We start from the raw sequence: 19623 nt of genomic DNA, 5'->3' as shown, positions 1-19623 counted from the left end.
GAAAGTTGTGGTGAAAGAGTCAGCAGAAGTTTGCCATTACCTTCTGCTGGAGCTGCATGGAATTAAGGTTTTTTCGCTTATAAACACACACGTCACCCAGTCTGAGGTTCGAACCCACGATCCCTCAATTGCGAATCCACTGCTCTAGCCACTAGGCCATGTGCCTGCACTTTGTTTATGGTCTGGTTTGTTAAATTAACAAGTTGCCTGTATGTTATGTTACAAGCAAGTAAACTACAGACTGCTTTTGTGTGGTAAAATTAGTTACAGCAGACTATTGTTTAAACTAATATTTATTTGATTTTAATTACATAGCTATGAAATACTTTTAATGTTCACAGAAATACAGGACCAGCAATAAACCAATAGTAATTATCTTTGATGGTTGCAGTTAGGAAAACCATGATTATACTGTAAAGAAGAACACATCAAATCATAATTACTCCCAATGAATAGTTGAACACACCTTCAATGAATGTTATTTCTCCTTGATATTTCTTCATATAAGTGAAATGCAATTTCACATTCAAACAAAATTCTTTATTAAAATGACACTTCCTTCAAAACATATATCTATATTAGTTTAAGAGCATATTCTTGTCTATGTCAAAATTGCTTGAGAAGAGATCAAGTTAAATGGTTTCTTTATCAGTTTATACATCTGCAGATGATTCATTTTCTGTCATTCTCCAGCAACATACATTTAAAGCTGTTATATGGAGTAGTCAGTGTATCAGTGACCAGTTGGTTTACTCTTGCAAAAGTTTACTAGTACTAAAAGCATAGTTAACTCAACTAGAAATGTGTTAAAGCAACGTTGGATGCATTAGGGAGTTCAGTTTCAGATTTTTTCCTCAAGATTCACTCCTAAAGTCTTTGCCATGGGTATCTATAGCTATAAAGCAACAGAAGTTAAAAATAAGAGCTTGCACCCTCTCAATGTAAAAATCAAAATGAACACTTTAAAGATCAGTGAAATAATTTCATTTGTTTTAGTTAAGAATTTGGCTACTTCATAACAGAATAGATAACACTACCTCAATTATATATAGCGAAATTAAAAGCTTTATCAGTCTTCTCATCATATTCCTCACTTTCAATACTCTCTTTTCCCCTCCTCTTATGCTTTCTTTGTCAATCATGAAACTAATTACCACCAATTCTTGTATACTCATTTATTACTCACTCCTTTAACATTCTTGCCAATTATTTTCATACTTTTCTGTTATTCTCTATTATCATCCATTTGTTATGGTTCTCTTTCATCACTCTCTGGTTTATCAGCTGAGGACAAGATGTTCACAGTACTAATGAATGAAAGAAGTACGCAATGAAGTGTAAAGAAAATACATTCGTCTTGCTGAAAGTAAGGCAACCTCTTCAGTGGTGGTGATAAGATAAACTTGACCAAGTGCATCCGATAAAATGGTTGGTAATCAAATGGGCATCTAGCCATAAAAATCATCCCAGAATTGGAAGTATGACCCATCCAATTCATTTCTCCATAGAAGAGCGGATGTTAAATTATGACAGTGATTACATATATATATATATATATGTATATATATTTACTTATGGGTCATACATATAAACTCAAAAACACCTGCCAAAACTACTGAACCATAACAGAACCCACTCACCAAACAAGCCTTTCTTGGCTACACAACAGCTATTAGAAATCAGAACAATGGTGAACTACCATTTGATCATGTGACTGCCATCAACAACCCAAACTGTTTTTAGATAGAAAGCAATTGTAAGTCACCGTTTTTCAGAAACAGAACCATCTTTTGATCATGTGACTGGCATCAACCAACCACATTGTTCTTTAAAAAGAAGGCAATTTTGAGCCACCATCTTTGTATAAAATAGTGGTAAGTATTAAATTCCATCCAGATGCGAGATCCTACAACCAGATGTGAGAACTATAAATGATCTGTTATTTCTCTACTCACCATTTTTTTCTATTTAAAATGCTACAAACAATTATGGTTTCTGATCACAGTGAGACTAAAACTTTAGCACCCACTGATCAACAAACCAGACACATTTTATCTTCTTGTCAAAAGTCTGTTACTTGACTTGGATATATTTATATCAACTAATTTTATCTTCTTGTCATTGTAAAAATTTTATTGCCTGATCTGAATGTTTTTATGTAAACTATTTTTTGACTCATCAGAGAGGATACACACAGCCTCGAACTTTTTCTTATCATTGTCAAATTATCTCTGATGAAGGGATATCTATAATATCCCAGAAACAACTGTAAGACTATAGCTATATCATTTTCTTTATAAATGACCTGAAAAATTTTCACACCCTTGGCTTTGTTATCTCATTTTGTCTAATATATATATATATGCATGCTAATACAAGACCCACATTAGACGTGTCTTTAGTGACACGTGTTTTGTTACAGGTGCCATTGTAAGATATGATTTCATCCACCCCTACGTATGCATGTGTGTGCATGTATGCATCTATGGGTGCCTGTGTGTATGTATGTATATATGTATGTCTCTTCTATTTTTTGATTATTATAAATCTTCCACTGAGGAGGGAGCTGGTTTCCAACAAAGATACACGGCTCCGTCTTTGGGATGTAGTTAACACAGACAAATTCACATTTGGAACTTAAGAAGAGTCTTGCATATTTTTACTGTTCCATTCACAGATTGCACTTGTAATGTACGAATTATCTGGTTGAATTCTCTTTCTGAAAATACCAGTTTATCCAGATTCTCCTTTAAGCATTTACTAACAAAACCTAGTTCTCCAATTGTTATTGGTATGAATATGAATTCATAGTCTGGATATAGAAGTTAGAGGTTTTGAAGCAGTTGACCATAGATATTCTCTTTTTCTTTGATTTTCAAAGAGATATTTATATCTGCAGGGCAGTTGACCTCTATGATAGTACAGCATGCTTGCATGTATGCATGCATGCATCCATCCATCTCTCTCTCTCTCTCTCTCTCTGTCTCTCTCTCTCTCTCTCTCTATCTATCTATCTATCTACGTACATATGTATGTGTAGAAAAACCTAGAATTAGAACCTTACAGTTTTAGTAACTAGGCTCAAACCACACTTAGATCAGGTGATGTGCTCTAAATATCAACCAATCAGTTTGCAGATATATCACCCTAAATTATCGAATGCTCCAGATGTTCCTGCATAAACAGGAGTTATAAAGTGAAAGCACACCAGAATTAATGCAGGGGTTTGAAATGGTTCCAGAAAAGAGAGGTGGACACAGAATTCTTGGTCACTGCTCACCGTGTTTAAAAGAAGTACTTTGTCTTCAATGCACTTCTCCAAGCACGTACCATGAACACAGTATCCTCACTTCTTATCACACAAATAAGTAGCTGGTCAATTCTTAGGCACTAACATGCCAGAGAGGCACATAGGTTGCACAGACAACCTGTCTGTAAGAGAAATTCCTTGTTGTTACTCAATCCTAGATTAAAGGAATCATCAACTATGAAGGGCAGAGTACTTTTCATGCCACTTACACAAAGCTTTTCATTTCTATTATTAATGCAACAGTGAACTATTCTCTACTCATGGCACAATACACCACAGGCAAACAACTATGTTATTATATAAATATTGTGATATGCTTCAGTAAAAAACAAAAAGTTGATTAAACAACATTGGAGTTTGTTCTAATATGGGACAGCTTACTGCCAAAATGTCATATCAATTTCACCATTGTGAGACAGGTCAGTTTTATCCTACGGATGCATTGCACATACACGGTGCCCCAAGCTGGAACTTGAGAAAAATCTTGCATATTTTTACTGTTCCACTCATAGATTGCACTTGTAATGTACAAATTAGCCAATCAAATTCTCTTTCGGAAAATCTCAGTTTATCCAGATTCTCCTTTGAGCATTTACTAACAATACCTAGTTCTCCAATTACTACTCACGTTGGAAGTTTGGTGCATGGTAATAGCAGTGTGTGGCAGTTGCGGTGTGCTCACACGTCGTGCATCACTGCTGCCAATGCTTCTGCTGACCTTAGGCAGGTGCCACCAATATCAATTCAGCTATGGCTATCCTATCCAGTACAAGAAGAACTGCAAGATCAGAGCAATGGCTTTCATGCTCGCTCAACAGAGCAGTGGTGCCAGGCTGCCTCAGAGCAATAACGGCTGAACACATCTAAGCCAGAACTATAGCTGGACCCGAGTTGTTTTTCAAAATCATCTCAACCTCAAGGTGCATGCCTTAGCTAGGCAAGAAAAAGAAAGAAAAAAGTAACACTGGTGGTGCCCCAGCATGGCTGCAGCCTCAAGGCTGAAACATGTAAAAGAATAAAAGAATATGTATCTACATACATGTCATACATATATATATATATATATATATATATATATATATATATATATATATATATATATATATATATATATATATATACAATATGCATTTAACTTTCAAGGCAACGCTATCAACCAGCATGCAAATTTGGGTAAGTGCTTGGTTTCATACTTGTAGAAATCTTACAACTATCTGTGTAAATATGATCCAAGAGAAATCATACCAGAATATCTGATGCCAACACAGTTTTAAAGCAAATGGAGTTACGCTTCTTGTTTACAGATTCAACAGTATGTATTCCCCTAATGGAATAAAAACAAATGAACCATGAGCTAGTAACAATATTCAGGTTATACTTATCAGCAGCTTCATAAATGTTCAAGCAATTTAAAATCCAAGTTTATCCAATCAGAAGCAAAGGATTAAAAATATAAAAGTATCTATATGTGCTTCTTTTCTACAAATATCAAAGAATATTAACATCGGGTCAGGCAGTTATGATAATAAAGTTAGTTAAACCCAGGAATAGCGAAGCAAATATGGAGTTAGAAAATTATATATTGAAAACTGCAAAGGACTCAAAATAAGCTCGTTAGGAGATGTGAGGAAATGAAAAGTAAATACATCACACTAGATCAAACTGGTAGATAGCCATGTTTGCTTATCTAAATGGTTTAAAAGAAAAGTAATTCCTTATATATGTCTGTGTGTGTGTGTGTGTGTGTGTGTGTGTGTGTGTGTGTGTGTATACATATCCATCATTTACGAGTTGCATATTAGCCCATGTCTCTTTCACTGACTCTCTCCTTCTCTCTCCTCTCTCTCTCACTCTCTTCTTCTCTCTCCTCCCTCTCTCTCCCCACCCTCTCCCCCTTCTCTTTCTTTGTACTTAATATCTATCTATGTCTATATATCTATCCATCTTTATCCTTTTCCCCCTCCATCTCACTCTTCATATGTGAATGCATATGTTTACATGTATATGAGCTTATTCAAGTCACTGGAAATTTATGCATCTTCCTTTGTAGGCAGGTTTTGTGTTTTGTTTTATTGTTTCCATGTCCTGAAAGCCATTGAGATATGCTTCAATATTTTATTGGTCCCAAATCCTTTAATACTATAAATCACAAGAATCTCCAGGATTTTGTCTTGGTAGAACTGACTCCTCACATGAGCTGCATAGTTTTCTTTCTATTTATCCTCCAAAACAAAAAGGCAACCTACCAGTCAGTTGTGGCATGTAATCATGTAAGGTGCTTCGACAAAGAAACTTTTAATCCCATCAAGGTTGTACTAGATGAAGATGTTTCGTACACCCAATGTTGATTAAATAAATACCATTCAAGAAAGGATGTCCATTTAATCATCTATCCCATCTTCCCCTTAAATCTGTGACTTTGTATAAGACTATATGTGTCTTTATATATAAGACTATTTTTAACAATTCATTAGTAGGGTAATGGGATGCCAGAAATAGTAGCATGCAAGAACAGGTTTCAGTTACGTTGCTTTATATTCTAAGTGCAAATCCTACAATAGCTAATGGTTATCACTAAAAAGATAACATAGGTTTCTGTACCAAAATATTGCTCCTGTAACAGTTCTAATTGCAGAAAACTTCCTGGCTTTGGGTAAAAGAAAATACAGGAAAATCAGTTAATTATGATTTTATTTAACACATTTCCCTCTCGGATTCACACACTTATTGCAGCAGCCCTTCAGTTTTTCTAAGCCCTGTAAAAAAAAACTCAGAAGGTTGGGTCTCCAGCAAGGCCTTCTGCAATACCATTAAAGCCAGGACCCCTTGTGAATCACAAAAACTCACTAGTAACTGATTTTCAACAGTTGTAGTGGAGCCAAGTCAGAGACCAGATTGTAAACATGTAACAAAACTGTAGTTATGTGTTTTTTCTACTGTGTGTTTTCAAATGCTAAAATGACCTTTCTAAGATGTCTTCATTTTAGTTTCAACACTTGATAAATATCAAAAAAAAACAAACAGAATCACTCCCGCACCCCCACCCATTCTACTTTTTTTTACATAATTTTACTTAATTTAAATTCTGGGATTGCCTCCCCTGCCTTTCTTGATCTAAGTTAGTCGATGAGATATAGGTGAAGTTTTAATTACTTAAATTCAGTTAGTACTCACATTATCAGAAGTGTTATTGTAAATTCTTTTAAAAACAATATAAATAATTTTTCAAATAGGAAAATGGTGCTCTTTTTAAAAGTTACTTAAAGAAATGAATATACACACATGCACAATACATGCATATCTGTTCACACATATTCTTGCTTTTAAAAATAATCTCAACAAATAGTGACATTATCAATCAAAATCAATCTTATTACTCAGTTGACAGTAAAAACAATGATAAAGAGTCAATATATACTTAGTCCTCTCTCTCTCTCTCTCTCTCTCTCTCTCTCTCTCTCTCTCTCTCTCTCACTCACTCACGCACGCACACACACATATATACTAACTCGCACACACATACAGTCATATACATAAACACATTTCCAAGATTTAGGCATTTCTTAGAATTTAATAGCAATTTGTATTGGCAAAATTTGAAAATAGCTCTAAATACAGAAATTAAAAACAGGCATTAAATTTACTTTTTCTTTTTAATTTCAGCATTTGAGGGTGTGTATACGTGTATGTGTGAGGGTGTGTGTGTGAGGGTGTGTGTATATGTATGCATGAAAAAGTGTGAGTGAGTGAGAGAGGTGGGAGGAGAACATGTTTTGTGTATGAGAGTGCTCCTATGTTGCTTCAAAACATTTTGGATAATGAACTGGAATGTGAACCAGCAATTAATAATAACCAAAATTCTATCATCACACTAGCTAAAAATAATCCTTCCAGATTCCAACAAACATATTCAACTTTGATTGCAAAGAAAAAGAAAAATGTCATTTATTTATTTTGTTTAATTTAGACCTTTTTTCTTTTTATATCATCATCATCACCATCATAAAAAAGAAATGAACAATAAAACTGTGACTAAGAAACAAAAATTGAAATTTAAAGACGTTTTTAAAGAAAAATCAACAGAGACAAATCCAGAAAATATAATAAAAATTTTAGAATGTGTATACAACATGACATAAATTGCCTTTTAAAATATAAGGGCAAAATATAACTCCTATTTTAACGTCACTGTGAGAAAAATATATAAAGTATTTTAAAAAAACAAATGAAGGAAACTGTTATGTCTTGACAAGAGAATTAAAAATTAGAGATTGAGTGGTATTTTATTGCCCATTTTCGATAAACAAAAGCTAAAGTTAGTGAGGGGATATTTTGGTAGATTTGACAGAATCGCTGACGAGATCTGGTGACAGAATGGCAAAAGTGATTTCAAAGAGGAATTAATTCAGTTCGGCGAGTAAATAAGAGGGTAGGAAATTAAATATAAAATAAACAAAATGAAATGTTGACGAAATTAAAAAAAAATAAAGAAAAGGAAGCAACTATTTCTCATTTTTCAGTCATGGAGGGATTTTGAATTTTTTAAAAAAGGGAGAGAAATGAAAAGAAAACAATGAATATGACAGTATTTTGCAAGACTAGTTTTTCATTATTTGCTTTTTTATCTTTAGAAATAATTTTAACATTGATTACAAAATTGGTTTATGCATATGTTTATTAAGGAATTTTGTGTAAACTACCATAATGATTTCTCAAATTTGACTGCTTTAAGAATCTTTGTTGAGTATAGCATGTTGGCTTGTTAGTTGATCGAAGTGCAAGTTCATTGATGATTGTTATTATATTGATGATAACAACAATGCTAACGATAATGACACACTCATCAGTAATGATGAAGATAACGATGATGATACTTCAATTGGTGCTCATCATGATTTTCATAGTAATTTATTTCATGACAATGCCAACACAGATATCTAGGAGTTCAATTCTTTGTTCTGGATAAATTCTCCAACAAAAAGCATCCAAAATGTGTTTCTGGATATTTTCATTTCCGTTTTGTTGTACTATAATTTTGCTTTACTTATAAATAACCATTTCTTTTTTGTTTAAGTTTGACAAAAAAGTTGATCCAAAACAACAATATGATTGAATACTGATTACGTAGCTTCTGGGCATTTTTACCCAACTCTATATACTGATGCTGATATTTTACAGTATAACTCACATAAGTATTGTATTATGTTCTATGGCTGTTCTAACATTTTGGTTTGACTTGATAAGGATGCTTGGATTCTAGAATAGTTCTATATTGACATATCCATGTCTGTTGACTAAAAGAAAAACAACATTCAACTGTAATTTTTAGACAATGTTCTTATCGACATGCATGAATTGAGAGTTTCACTGTGCAACACATAGAACTTCGCTGCAATTTTGATTAACTTCTGGATGATGATGATGACTTCAAGTTATCCAGATTTTTGCCTCTTCTTATATATTTCTTTATAGCCTCTTCTCACATATTTCTTTGACTCTGGTGTTTCTGGTCAAGGTAATGTGTATCTGTTTCAGACAATTTCATAAGCTATGGCCAATGAAGCATTCACACTAGATATCACTTACTGAAGATTGCCATGAGGAGAGTCTTTCTACACTATTTGTGCTTTCCAGAATTTCATTTTTTTTATTCATGCAAAGCATTCAACTCAATGAAACTTGTTTATATATGTGGCTGTGTGGTAAGTAGCTAGCTTACCAACCACATGGTTCCAGGTTCAGTCCCACTGCGTGGCACCTAGGGTAAATGTCTTCTACTATAGCCTCAGGCCGACCAAAGCCTTGTGAGTGGATTTGGTAGACGGAAACTGAAAGAAGCCCGTCGTATATATTTATATATGTATATATATATATATATATATGTATGTGTGTATATATGTTTGTGTGTCTGTGTCTGTCCCCCCCAACATCGCTTAACAACCGATGCTGGTGTGTTTACGTCCCCATAACTTAGCGGTTCAGCAAAAGAGACTGATAGAATAAGTACTAGGCTTACAAAGAATAAGTCCTGGGGTCGATTTGCTTGACTACAGGAGGTACTCCAGCATGGCCACAGTCAAATGACTGAAACAAGTAACAGAGTAAAAGAGTATATATGTATATATATATATGTATATATTCTGACTTCTAATTATTTGTGGAGACCAAGATATTCAGCAGAATTTTAAAAGTTTTACAATTTTGTTGGGGTTGCTTAACAGAGTGAGTTAATAAGCTAGAAATGTATTTTAAATTTTATTATTACTTACCGAATAAAAGATTGCCACCCATAAGTCTGCCAGTTTAACATTATGTGTACTTGATACACTATATACATTGTGCCATTAGTTATGGTTTCGGAAGCTGAACCAAAGATAATGTAAATATTTATTTGGCAATTATATTTTTCTCTTGCTTTAATCAGTTATCTTCATAGTAAATAAAAAGGATGTACTCCGTTTTGAGGTTAAATTTAGAGATTGAATTTATTTGAGATTCAGTAACTGAAACAGATTCTTGCCGTGCATTGTTGTATTGATTTGTAATATAGACTCAAAACCACAGATGTGGGCAATATGGAATAGGCAATTAAACCGACCATACCCCACCTCACTCCCCACCCCATCCAACAGTCAACTCCTGTTCATTGTGTATATTTGATAACCACAGAACCAGCTAAAACTTCAATTTTTTTTTTCTTTATCATATCAAAAATAGTAATTGTAATTTTCCTGCAACTTCACTCTTTTACTTGTAAATTCATTGGATTGCAGTCATGCTGAAGCCCCACCTTGTATTGTTAATCAAACAAATTAACCCCAGTATTTATTTCAAGCTTGCCAATTATTCTATCGTACACTTTTGCCAAACCACTAATTTGCATGTTAGTAATCAAACCAAAACCAGTTGTCAATTAGTGGGAAGACAAACACAAACATGCACACACATATACATATATGCATACACATACATACACACACACCACACACATATAATTAATGGGCTTCCCCACAGTTTCTATCTCTTTGATTTATTTATTCAAAAGGCTTTGATCAACCTGGGTTTAAAACAGAAGAAACTTATCTAAGGTATAACACTGGGAATGAATCCAAGACCCTATGGTTATGTAAAGAATTTCTCAGCCACTCTGTCATACCTGCACATGTCAACATCTGTAATTTTAATGACCACAGTTTTATTAGAATATGTCATTCTAGTGACTATAGAGTTATGAAAATTGGCTGCTTTTGGAAACCCAGACTTGACATAATTTAGAAATTTAATGATCCCAGAAGTGTGAGGGTTGACAATTTTCAATTAAGATCCAGTTCTAACAGATATAGAAAAATGCAACATTTCAAATATTATTAGTCTCAGATGCGTCAGAATTGGTAATTTTGATGTTCTGAAAGTCATATTTTCTAATATTAATGACATCAAACCTGATCTTTTGATAATCTTTTATTCGAATAATTTTTAATTTTGAGAAGTGAAAAACTATTGAAATTTCAAATCTGATGACCTTGAGCTAATAGAACTTTACACTGACACCAATTAGGATTTATCAGAATCATCAGTTTTCATGATTTGTCAGAACAGTGTATTCTTGTTGGAATCTTTCATAACATGGAATAAGTTAGAATTTATAATTTCTGTACAACTGGGCTTTCAGAATTTGTAATTTTGTCCGCTGATTTGACGAAAATGCTAACTCTGGTATGTCAAGCATTTGAAATAATGTCGAACATAGATTTTCAATTTTGATGACTCTAGAAAGTTTAGAAATTAAAACATTTATAATCACAAATTTGACAGAATTCTCAATATTCACTGAGGCCACAAATGTCTAATACTGCATTTTTTTTATAAAGCATTAATGACATTGAATCTATTGAAGTGTGTAAGTCAATTATTCAGATTTTCTTGCTTGCATTTTTAGCCAATATAGACATACTAAAACAGATGTATTTAATGTAATCCTGGTTTGTTAGAATTGTGAATTTTGATAGCATACAACTGCCTGAATATTACATCGCAATAATTTTATAATATTGAGGATCCCTCAAACATTTTGATGTCTTGAACTTTGAATAAGCTGTTATTTCAAGAATTTGTAATTTTGAGGAAAATAATATTGATAGAATTGTAATTGTAGTTCTGTCTGAATTCTTGATTTGTCTTGATAAACGTTAAACAATTTTGTAAAGTTTGGTGGCTAAACATGGCATTTATGAAATGTAATAATTTTAATGTTTTGTAGCAGGCATTTTTGTTGTGTGGCTTTCCCAAAAACTTGGGATTTTAGTTCAAAAATAATTTTACTTCAGAGTTGAATATTTTCAACAAAAGCATTTTAATAAATGGGAATGATAAATTTTATTGTAGAATGAGAGCTTACATTATATTTGTTGTTTTGCCTTGGTTCAACTTCAAAATGAAGAAACCATTGATCCAAAGCATTCTATCCATAATTGTTGTTTTTTTTCTTTTCAGAGAATGTATCTCGATCTACATTACCCAATATATCCAACATTTTGAAAGAGAATTGTTGTATGAAATATATTTAGTTACTTTTTCTCATAGATTAAGTTACCACTGGTATGTTACATCCTAAAGACTGGTCATAAGTTGTTAGATTCAGTCAAGTTGTTCAATTATAAAGGTGAAGACATTTGACTCATTATGCACAACTTACTAATGAAAATATCAAAAAATGATGGGATTTGCAATTGTTCATTTGTACATATATTTTTCTTAGATTTTAAATATAAAATCAATCAATTTAAGGATTTAGCTGGGAGAAAAGCACTACAACTTTGACTGTGGCAAGCCCTACAAGATTATATAGAAATTGATGCAGTCAATCTTCAGCTTAAACAACTGCACACCAGCATCAATGGTAAAACACATGAGTCAGAACGAAATTACATTCAAGGAAGTAAGAGTTTGGAGAGTAGTTATTAGAGGACCTGGGATGAGGGAAAACACAGAATGAGCAATGAAAGGAGGAGCAGTGGGCCTGTTGGGTAGGCTTAGGTTGGAATGCAAATACTTGGCTCTAAAGTATACAGGCCATTGTAATATCAGAGTAGAAGACACAATATTCGCTGGTTGGAGATTATTGGTGACTGAGTATTTACCAATTAATTGTCTAGTATTATTTTTTGATACAATTTAAGATGTTTCTGTGTAATATTTGCTCCATTTAAGATATGAGAGCAGCATTTAGGTGTGGATCTCACTTAAGATTTGTAGAGATTAAGTAACTGCATAGACCTAAAGTATTTTCTTATCATGAAGAAGAAAACTAGTCTATGAGATACTGCTTTTACAGTATCATAAATAGGAGGTCTCAGAAAGATAATCATTAATTGTCAGGACTTGCATTCGTAGGGGCTTTCAGGCTTTCAATTGCCCATTGTCCAAGACTAGAGATGGTTATTTAGAATAAACTTCAGCAAAACTAAATATTCTTAAATTATAAATATACTAAGAATTAGTTCTAATGATGTGAGGCATTTTACTTACTTAGTTGTAGTTATACAGTTTCTTAATTTTAATATAAAACTTTCATGTAATAATATTTAGTGTAAGTTTTAGACAATAGATTATAAACAATATCTACTTTCTACATTATATATCTTGTCCATCAGTAAGTTTCAATAAGTTCTTGATTATTTGCACATGAATTTTACTTCACATCTTTGTACCTGATCAAAGTAATTTAAGCTGGCGTTTGTTTATCTTGTACACACACACACACACACACACATGCACATATATGTATTTACACACCTATACGTATGTATTTATTCTATTTGAATATTTGTTTTTCTTTTCAGTGAATCTTTTCATTTAAGCATTACACAAATATTTCCCTCCATCTTGAATATTCTTAAAATTATATATATTATTGTTTAGATTTGATGTAGTTTTGTTTATATTTTGCGATCGACTTAAGAGTCATAAACGTCTCTAAGACATGAATACAAATCTATCAATTCATATGAATTTGGAGTTGTTCCAGTTAAAAAAAAATATATATTTGGAAGTATAAAGAAAACAGTGTCATTGAGCAAATGTGGTAAATATGATGGATGAAAAGATTAAAATATAAAAAGAAATGTATTTTATAAACAGCTCATTATTAAAGTTCATTATTATAAAGTTATTTACTATTAGGGAAAATTTCTATACTGAATAGTTAGATTAATCTTTGCAATGTCATGAGTTCAATTTTGATGATTTTGTCTTAGATCTACAGCGTTAAAAAGCCATCGGTCCACAATAATATATACTTCAATGAACAGATAACCTGACAGCACTTAGTTTCTTTCTAGGCACATTTGGTTGTTAGTTTCTCAGTGAGAAGCTCTTCAACATTTTGAGATTTTTTTCACTTCAAATATGTTGCTCAGTCAGAAAGACAGATGTAGTAGAACGATTTAGTTGCTGACTACCCAACAATGAGAGTTACATAGTACTAATAGTAGCTATATTACACCATTGAGATGGAGATATGGCTCTAGTTCCTTTAATATATTTGGCTGACAGATAACTTATACCATTCTTTTATTGCTCAACTGTACGATTGTTAAACTGTGTTTAACAATAGAAGGAGTATCCAATTCTATTTGACTTTAATAATATACACATGAAAAAATTTGGAAAATCAACTTTTCTAATTACTATTATATTAAGATAGATAAGAGTTTCAGGAAACTAATGATGGTGAGTGATAGTGAAGATTAAATGTGAGTTTAACAAAGAAAACTGATGAGTAGAAAGAAAACTGATTTGACTTTTCCAACGAGACACATAAAAATGTTGACCTGAAATTTATGGCTTCTTTCAGGCAAAGGAACACTGCAAATTATGAAATTTTCCCTCTTCCCCACAATATACGAACTTATTATTGCTAGCATAGATAAGTGAATGTAAATGTGAACAAATAGATAAATTAGGAACCTGGCTGACTTTTGTTCCTATCAGGAAATTACTTCAATTCTTCTGTAAATTCCTCTGCTGAATATGTTTCATCTTTAGAAAAGAAACAAGGAGTATAGAATAAAGTGTTTACTCTCAGTTTCAACAATTAGGCAAATGAGTCATCGAATGAGCCTCTATGTAGTCACTTGACATTCTACTAATAGTAGACAAATGTACCTCAAATCACACCCTACAGTCTTGAACAAAAAGTAAGAATGCATTGGATAATGTAATCCCAATATGCATAAAGAAAGGACGATCCGTAGCAGTTAATCTTTCATCATAAGCTTATTTGATCAGGACTGAACTGGGAATTAAATAACAAAGTCAACAACACACAAGCAGGGAAGTTCTAACAGAAAAGCAGAAGAATATTGTTTTGGTTTTCCTTATAAACTTTCAATTGTGTCTTCTAATATAGATACAAAGCGAAGGTAATATTGGTAGGATATCCCAGGTAACAAATTATTAGTATTATAAATAAAATCTTGACAAAATTAATTTAATTTCTCATGGCTTTTTTCACTATCATTTACATATAATGAATATGACAAATCAATGAGAGAGTCTTTATGTGATCTTTAGAACTACTAAAATTAGCAAGCAAATCTACTGCATAGTTCACCTATCATCTAAATATACTTCAAATACTGGGTAAAGTAGTGTTAAATATGTCAGAGAAAGAGAAGCAGATGGGATTACTGCAGGTAAGATAACAAATGAATGGTGAAAATTGAGCACATAAAAATGTTCAAAGAAATATATGGTCCAATAATACATGTAACCGAAATTTAAAACTCACCACTCTGCATGAAACTGGTGTTAAACTCTTCACACAGGTGGCATAAAACAGAACCTTTACACAAAGGTATTCCAGATTCTAAAGTTATGGCAGTGAGCACATAAATAGGGACCAGGGTAGGTACCAAATAAATTTTAATTCATTCTATTTTTGTTTGGTTTTTATACTATCAAAATCTTAACTAATGAGTTACTTTTGTTTCAGAAAACAAGTGTGATGCTGTTGGGTATCCTGTATATGTGACTGACAATCATCATGCATAGTTTTACTGTGTCATTATCATCTTCTGATCGATAGAATGTTGAAGTGGCCATGTCTTCTATGGTCCTCAGTTCTACCTTCTGTGCAGCCACAGCCACAGCCACAGCAACTGTGGTACTGCCACAAACCATAAGACCAAAAGAGGGGATGAGTGTAATTGTCTCCATATCCTCAGCTCACAAGAGATAGCAACATGGTATTCCTTAGAAAATATCTATAATAGCTTTCCTAAGCTATCATAAAAATAAGTATGATATAAGCTCTCAAATAAAATGAAAAAGCAATTTATACTTGCCTTATCCTACTTGATTAATGTAAATTCTATGCAAATGTTTTATTGCTGTGCAGTACAAAAGTTCATGAAACAATTATGTCTGTTTATTTAGCAAAAAGACAGCCACAACACCAAAGTTCAATGGCCTCAGAGCTTGACAAAATTTCAAACATTTCAACCCTGAAGAAAATTTTCCACTTACTAATTTCCATAATTATAACACATCTCAACACTTCTCTTAAAAACAGAAGAGACACGATGAAAGATGTAGTCCTAGAGGCACAAAAATTTTTAAAAAATGGGTGACAGACTGAATATCTTTGATTATTATTCTGCTCAATCAGTGATGACCTGAGGCTAAACAACAACAATCACTATTGCTATTGCTTCTACTTCTATTACTGTTGCTGCTGCTGCTGCTGCTGTCACTGATGCTGGTGCTGACGCCACTAGAAAAGAGCCTTTAGGGATTCACTCAATCTATCATAAATAGCAGCTAAATCACATTTACTATCTTAAAGAAGCTCACATATGCAGTCACATAAAAAGGCAAGACAGTCACTCTGAAATGCCTTTGCACATAAGTCTGCTTGATTTGGACTGAAACACTAATAAGATGTATTACTAATATACAGTACTCTGAAATACTCAAAATAGAGAAAATTGGTCGAAAGCATCACAAAACTTAAGCCTTGCTAAATATAGAAGTAATGATGTATTCTATGGACCCCTCCAATTCCTATGTACACCCTCAAAAATAATAGAAAGTCTAACCCTTTATATCACTAATTCACATATTACGTTTTACAAGTCACAACAGAGATTTAGACTAGGAGCTCATGCGGAAAATTCTATGTGGTTGACTGACCTGCAAAAAATAGCAATCAAAGTCATTTCAAATCACACACTACTGTCTTTAAGTGTAGGAAATACTGGACAGCATAGAAAAATGACCACCATGTTCTTTTCCTATGTGCAGTGAGTTAAGTGGCCAGAAATATAACAATATGATCAGGGATGAAATATCTTTGGTCATACATATACTTGACCAGATCTTATTTCAAATAAATAACAACAGCAGCAGATTTAGGTCAATTTGGTTACTATGACACTCGAATCTTGCAAAGATGATACGTACTGGTTTTATTAACAAGCAAACAGCTCATACATTCAATATTCAATCTACCCTTGACGTCAGTAAATCTTTCAACTCCATCTTCTGCTATCTACATACAATGAAGTGGTTATTGCCAAATTTGATGAAGTAAACCAAAAAATGTTGTTTGGGTAAGATTATACCCATAATGGCAAGGAAAATCATAATCTGAATGACTATTCTTGGTAAACGAAAAGACAATGAGAGAAAACTCGTTGAAACTAATTAAACATGAAACGCAGTTAGAGTGAGTTTAATTTTTAAGTAGGTTAGTAACAACTTTACATATTGTTATTAAACGTCATCAATGAAGCAATGATGTAACTTCAAGATATAATGACATCAGAGATATAGCTTCTAGCATTTCATGTTGCTGTAAGTAATTATAACGATTGAAGTAAAACATCTAGGGATGTTTATTACATATAAAGTGAAATGAGTGCAAATATGCTTGGTGTAATAAGCCAATAAATTCTAATTTAGTAAAATTACTTCCATAGTGATGAGGAGAAATCATTCATTCAATGTCTAATCTGATTTAAAATGCAAACAAAATACTGAAAATCACCTGCAAAACAACATAAAATACTGATTATCAATCTCACAGCTCCCCGAAAATATTAAATGTACAGAATTCATCTTTACATGCTTTGTAATTTCCTTGATAGAAACTACAAGTAGGTGAGAAGTTTCACAATAGTAGAAACCTCTCACCTACTATTTTTATGCCTGTACTTAAGTGATCTACTTCAACAAATATTCATAATCACATTCACAACTACCCATTATTCTTCAAACACAGTTTCCAACTACTGTCTTTATCTCTAATGCTGGAGTGTACACCACCAATGAGATATACAGAAGAACAGTAAATGATGTGGTCTGAACAAACCCACTTTGATGGCATCTACTATAGCTACAACAAAATTCTTCAGGAAAACAGAATTTGACAAGAGTACTGCAGGTTGAAATTGCAATTTTATATGCTATACTATTAACTACTGCATGTCAGATTATGCAGTCTGGTAGTCAACTAAGGAGAAACATAGTATATTTGAAACAACAGAAATCTGTATCACATCTAAGCATTTAGCTGACAGCATACCATAAACCAAAGCAATCATAAAGCTATGCTACCATCTATTATCAGAAGATTTGACCATTTGTAACTGAACTTAATTAAGGATAACCATTATATTATATTGTTTTATTTCAGGATAATCATTTTATTATTTTATTTTTTTTGCCAAATAAACATATGTACTATATATTGGGTTGGCAACTAAGTTCTCATGGTTTTTTTAAATTTAAATTCTTTAAAAGGTTTAATAAAAAATGACAACTAATTAATCAATAATATATTCACCCTTCTTGTTTACAACTTCTTCCCAACGTTCAACAAGATTTTCAGTACCTCGTTGGTAGAAATCACCTGATTTCGACTAGAAAAATTGATCCAACCAAGCTCTCAATTCTGGATCAGTATTGAATGAAACTCCATACATAGCATTTGAAAGAGATACGAAGACATAGAAATCCGTTGGTGCCAAATCAGGAGAGTATGGTGGATGTGGCAGCACTTCTCAGCCATACATTTGAATGGCTTCCTTGGTCATATTGGCGATATGAGGGTGGGTGTTGTCGTGCAGTAGAACTCCATGCTGCTACATAGGTCTTTTCTCTTGAATAGCTGTGTTGAGTCATTCCATCTGTTGAACATAGAGTTCTGCATTGACTGATTGGTTCCATTCAAGCAATTCATAATGGATAATCCCTTCCCAGTCCCACCATATGCACAACATTGTTTTACGCAAATGAAGATCTTGTTTCATGCGCAGCGATGCTTGTTTACCGGGGCTAAGCCATTCCTTACACTGCTTCATATTGATGTACAGGCACTATTTTTCGTCACCAGTAATGATTCGGTAAAGAAATCGTTGCTTGTGTCCATGAATTGAGCAGTGATGAGCAAGCAAACCAGCAGAGATTGTGGCTCGTTGATTTTTGTTGTTGTCACTCAAAGCATGCGGAACCCATGCACCATACTTCTGAACCTTTCCCATCGAGTGAAGATGTTTCTCAATAGCAGTATGGGAGCATTTCATTTTCTTTGCCAGTTCCCTTGTCGTTTGATGAGAATTTTCATGCAAAAGTTGGTTTAATCGCCCTTCATCAAACTCAACTGGAAGGCCAGAACGAGGTGCGTCTTTGAGGTCAAAATTTCCACTTTTGAACTTGGCATACCAATCACGAGCGGTTCTTTCAGCTATGGCACCCTCTCCATACACAGCAGAAATGTTGTGAGCAGCTTTTGCAGCCTTGAAAATGCTTGCTTTTCTTAACTTGATATTCCATTTTAATGATCTGAAAATAAACAAAAATTAACTAAAATTAACTAGAAAAAATCAAAATAGATTCCAAAATGATTCAGAAATAGAATTAACGCAATAAATTCCAAAATTTAAAAAAACCCAATATTTGTTCTTCGCTTTGGCATTATTATTTTTCTTATTTTAGTGTCTCTCTGTTTAGTGCATTTTTTTTCTAGAAAGACAGAATGAACTAAACAGAGCAGGAGGAGACATGTGGGGTGGAGAGTCACTGAAAGGGTCACAGGGTGTGTGATGAAAGATTTCAGACAAAGGATACTAAAATAAGAATAATAATAATAAAGCTGAAGTGAAGAAGAAATATATAGTGCATGTGTTTATCTGGCAAAAAAAAACAAAAAAAATTACCATCCTGGAATATCACAAAATCTGTTTCAATACATGATTTCACATCAAGAATCTTTCAAAACAAATGCATAAATGTAACATTATATTATATTT

At 33.0% G+C, this 19623-nt stretch overlaps 1 long non-coding RNA gene across 2 annotated transcripts; it reads right to left on the bottom strand.

Moving 5' to 3' along the window:
* Positions 1 to 10753: 10753 nt before the first annotated feature.
* Positions 10754 to 16911, bottom strand: LOC106870308 (uncharacterized). 2 transcript variants are annotated; one of them, XR_016241445.1, is made up of 3 exons: positions 16775 to 16904; positions 14279 to 14350; positions 10754 to 11079 (listed from the first exon to the last, which is right to left on the bottom strand). It is a non-coding gene; the product is annotated as an uncharacterized LOC106870308 (long non-coding RNA). The 2 variants fall into 2 exon arrangements; XR_001409512.2 differs by lacking the exon at positions 14279 to 14350 and having other exon boundaries at positions 16775 to 16911.
* Between the last annotated feature and the right edge of the window lie 2712 nt (positions 16912 to 19623).

This window comes from Octopus bimaculoides, chromosome 4 (assembly GCF_046866305.1).
Source record: "Octopus bimaculoides isolate indiv1 chromosome 4, ASM4686630v1, whole genome shotgun sequence".
Lineage (NCBI taxonomy): Eukaryota > Metazoa > Mollusca > Cephalopoda > Octopoda > Octopodidae > Octopus > Octopus bimaculoides.
Note: the sequence above shows the minus strand (reverse complement) of the source record. Positions and strands in the feature narration are given on the sequence as shown.